This window comes from Orbicella faveolata, unplaced genomic scaffold (genome assembly GCF_042242905.1).
Source record: "Orbicella faveolata isolate gen_17 unplaced genomic scaffold, um_ofav_v1 contig_24, whole genome shotgun sequence".
Lineage (NCBI taxonomy): Eukaryota > Metazoa > Cnidaria > Anthozoa > Scleractinia > Merulinidae > Orbicella > Orbicella faveolata.
In genome coordinates this window covers 14,332,863-14,337,500 of record NW_028301552.1, presented here as the reverse complement: position 1 = coordinate 14,337,500, position 4,638 = coordinate 14,332,863, and the positions used below count along the sequence as shown (strand labels likewise).

At 40.8% G+C, this 4,638-nt stretch overlaps 1 pseudogene; it reads right to left on the bottom strand.

Moving 5' to 3' along the window:
• Nucleotides 1-2,048: 2,048 nt before the first annotated feature.
• Nucleotides 2,049-3,942, bottom strand: LOC149110506 (uncharacterized; annotated as a pseudogene).
• Nucleotides 3,943-4,638: the final 696 nt, after the last annotated feature.

Sequence of the window (4,638 nt, the reverse complement as noted above, 5' to 3'; positions counted from 1 at the left end):
ATATGGGCATGCAATTAATTGCCCACGTATGTACGTTATGTCTACATTCAGCGTGTGTATTTTTGTTATCCGCTCGCAGCGTTCGTGTATGGGATGTCGACATCTGAGCTGGCGCTAGGAGGCCTTGGCGTATGATAGGGGTGATATAAAGCATCGCATGTTTTGACATACCTTAATTAGGGTCTGAATGGGGTTAACCAACTAGCGACAAAGGACGAAAAATATTACTGACTACCGACAAAACGAGAAAAAATTCACCGACTAGCGACAAAAAAAAAAAAAACAAAAAAAAAAAACACTGAGTTTTACCGACAACCGACAAAGTAAGGAAATTTTAACCGACAACCGACATGTGGACCCCCCGTTCAGACCCTCCTTAATCCTTATTGTTACTTATTTTCGCAGGAACTTAATTTCGTAAAAGTAGATCGGGCATATTTAGCGGAACGTAATTTTACGGTTTGGCCAAAAAACGTTAAAAGCATTAAAATAAATTCAAAAGCGTTAAAAACAAGTTTTCGCTGGCCGGTCAAATCGCGGAAATCAAGTCCCGCGTATGTAGCGATGAGGTATATATTGTGGCACAGTTTCGGGAATTGTGTAGTTCTTTTTCCCTTCATGCAATTTTCCGACGAGGCAATATGACAGCAAAAATGAAAGAAAAAGCTTAATGTTGAAATAAAGCGAAAGAATTTTCTTGCCATCTTCTGGTGTTTTTCCAGGCGGTGGAAGTCTCTAAGATGTAACCAATCAAATAATCGAAATTCTGCTTGTATGTATATGCATTTCACATATACCGCATTGAAGGAACTCTTATACCTTTATTCGTGCCTTTTCTCCATTGATTTTATTAAGTATTAAAAATATTCTACCGAATTTGTTTTTGCTACGTTCGCAGCTATGTAATGGACCACTGTATGTATACAGAACATGCTTCTTGTCTGTTATTGCAACTTTAGTTTTCCTATGTTACAGTGTCGGTTGTTCAGAAAGTCACCTCTTGGGCAACTGGGGTCCATGTTTTGAAGTTGGTAGAAAGTAAAGGGCCAATGGACAGAGCGATCGCGCCCACGACAAGCAAACTGCAAATGTCCAGCAAAAGTCGTAAACGGCGTGCCTCTTTATTAGAAGACGAAGAACTAAATGCCATGCTAAGAGACGGAAAATCTGTTAAGAGGAACCCCAGACAAGAAAATGAATTGATCCAGTTACAGGAAGGTAAGATTAACTATCACGATTGTATGTTTTTTCAGTAAAAGGTAAAAAAAAAAAAGAATTTATGTCAGAAATAGCTTAATCTAAATAGACTGCGATGCGAAACTGAGATTTAATGTAAAATGGGGTTGACTATCCTATACGACTTCTACGGTTCGTGACATTTGTACATTTGCCGTTCTCTGTTCGGTCACTCGACCTTTCTTGTCGCTTCACTCGTGTTCATGAAGGACACTTCATGTTGTGTAATAAGGAGGAATTTTAAGTGGAGTTGAGCCGTTAGATCGTGCTATGGCAAAATTTTATAGGTCATAGGTCTGCATGGTTTGCACTGTTATCTGCATGTCGACTCGTTGAGTTTGACACCTCTGTAATTTGCCATGTGTTTATGCATTGTTTAGGCTCATTTCTATTGCAAGATATGCTTTTAAGTCTCCATGAATTTGCTTTTGGGGGACAAAATATGAAATTTACCGTGAACATGTTGCCTACTTGTATTCTATATTGTGACGCCGGGCCCAGTAGGTAGATCCTTATCACGGATATCATATTTGTTCCTCGTACGATTTTCTTCGGAGACGCCGTAACTTTACTTTGAGAAAGCTATACGTTTGTCTAGAGACATTCTTATGTTTCTTGCAGCTATCTGGTCGAGCTTATGTTTCTCTTGCTCGATGTATAGGTTTATTCCTCCTTTGGTTGTTCTGGCACCACATGATTCAAATGTAGCTGTTTACGCGCAAGTCCTGTTGACTGTTTTGCGTGTTTTTATAGAGTTTTAAAAGTGTTGACGGGCCAGCACGACTCCTGCAGTTCGCAAGGTTGTATACCCTTTATAGCTTAGCTTTGACAAGGATGTCTTTTACGGATTTTCCTTTGCGATATGATAGAAGGGGTGGCCCCTTGAAGATATTTCTTAATTGTGGTTGGTTCTGTATCAAGTGCCATTTCCCCATGAGTGTTTCTCTTATGTCGGGCAACGCCGAGTGGTATTGTGTGACAAAGGATAGAATTTTCTTTTGTGGAATTTTCTTATGCGGTTCTGTTCTTATTTGTCAGCGACGTTTTTCTTTCAGAAAATTTGACTTCTGAGAGATGTTTTTCTACTGTTGCTGCTGGATAACCTCTATTCTTAAGGCGTACGGCAAAACTTCTAATGTTTTCCTCAAAAGTAAGTTGTGAGGAATTTGTTCTTAGAGGCCTTAACACTTGTCCTTTAATAAAGCCTTTCGTGACGCCTGGCGGGTGACACGAATAAAAATTCGTGTATTGAAAGGTCTCTGTAGGTTTGAAATGTGTTCGCACATCAAGTATAGACTCCTTGAGGAATCTGTCGCCTTTGTACACTACAGTGTCCAAGAAAGTCGCCTCTATTTCTGATATTTCAGCCGTGAATTTGATAGTAGGGTAAAAACTGTTTGCCTTCAAGAGAAATTCTTCTATTTTGTCTCTGTTTGTGTCCCACGTTGTTATGATGTCATCAATAAATCTCTTCCAAAAGATGGGTGTTGTGTTACTTTGTGTCAGTATTTCGCGTTCTATTTTGGCCATGAAGATATTAGCAAATGCTACGGCCATTTTCGTGCCCATCGCCGTTCCATGAGATTGGAGAAAATCTTTTCCGTTAAATTGGAATGAGTTTTCTTGTAGGATCAGACTGAGCATTTCTCTTAGATATCTGATGGGTATGGGGGGATTCCCCTGATGAAATTCTTCGTATGCTTCGCATACAGTGTTAATACCCTCCTCTTGTGGTATGTTAGTATAGAGACTAGTGACATCCATTGAGACTAGGATGGTATTGAGAGGCAATTTTGTTTTCTCTACAAAATTGATGAAGTCTGTTGTATCTTTTAGATATGAAGGTTGTATTTGTGTTATAGGCTGAAGAAGGCGATCGACAAAAGCTGAGATACGTTCTGTAGGGCCATCGCACCCTGATATAATAGGTCTACCGACAGGGGTCGGTTTGCGAATCTTAGTGAGTGTGTAAAACACTGGTATTCTTGAAGGGTTTGGCGTAAGGGAGAGCCATTTCGTCGTCATGTCGTCAATGTGGCCTTCTTGAAGCAGTGACTTAATCACTCGCTGTACTTTTTTGGCTGTGGTATCAACCATAGGTTTTTCAAGGGGTCGATAGTTGTTAATGTCATTGAGTAGGGCTTGACCCTCGCGCATTTTGTCTTCTCTATTCATTACGACGGTTGTGGTTCCCTTATCAGCTTTCTTGAGTATAATGTTTTTGTCACGCGAAAGTTCTTTGAGCGCACACCGCTCTCTATGTGATAGATTGTCTTTTGGTTTCTCAATATTGATTGTAGCAAGTTCAAATTTGACTTCTTCTAAGAATGTTTCTAATGCTACAGAAGGTTGAACTGGTGGATTCCAGTCTGACGTAACGTGGAAAGGGTGAGGTTCTTTCTCCTCCCCGTAGAAGAGATATTGGAAGCGCGTCCGCCTAGCAAATTGATTAAAACCTGCGAGTAACTGGCGCTTAATGAGATTTTCTCTCGTGACGGGCACTGGAATGAATTTTAAACCACGTGATAGTAAAGTGATTTGTTCGTCTGTCAATTGTGTGTTTGACAGGTTTTTGATATGTTCTTTGCGTGACTCAATGGCGTTACGAAAACGCTTTTTACTCTGGTCCTTTCTCCTTTCTCTTCTTTTGCGGTTTTTCGCCGCTTTGTTGTTGTGTTTGTTTTTTATCCCCTCTTCCTTTATCATTAAAGAGTCAGATAGAACAACAGGATAAGCTTCCTTCTGTGTATTCGTTGTTTCAGACCTGATCTTTTCCAGCAGTGTGTCGCTAATCTTGGCTAAAATGACTGTGGCTAGTTCGTCTACATTCTCGTTTTTACAATTTTCTCACTAGCCGGCGGTTGTTTTCTGTTTGAAGACTGCTTATTTACAAAGTTGCTCCTTCGAGACTTTGCTTGCTCAAGCTTTCTTAACTTAATTGTGAGTCTTTCAATGCGCCTATGGTGAAATTTCACCAGCTCTCCTACGAGAGCCTGTTCTGCTTTTTTCCTGATCGAGCCTATTTCTTTTTTGAAATCCTCATCGGGCGTAATGTTTGCCCGCGCGCTATATCTTAAGGTCTTAGGACAAGTCCCTTTCTCCAAGTGGTTTTTAAGAAAAGCGATGGAGTTGTTTGAGCTAGTAATCCTTTCTTGTATTGAACTCAGCTCTTCTTCTTGGCGGGATCTCTTCACGCCGGTGCTGTCGTTAGTTTTGGCGGACTTGTCTTCCCGGTGGCGTTTTCTGCCCAAACCGCTGTATTGGTGGCTCGAGTTGCTGTGTCTTTCTTTAGGCTGTTTAAATATCTGCTCGTTACTGGTTGTAGGCTTCTGCCTGTCGTAGGGCTTGCAGACCAACCCGTTCCGAAAAAGCTTAACGACCTTTAGTGTTGGTCTACTGCGA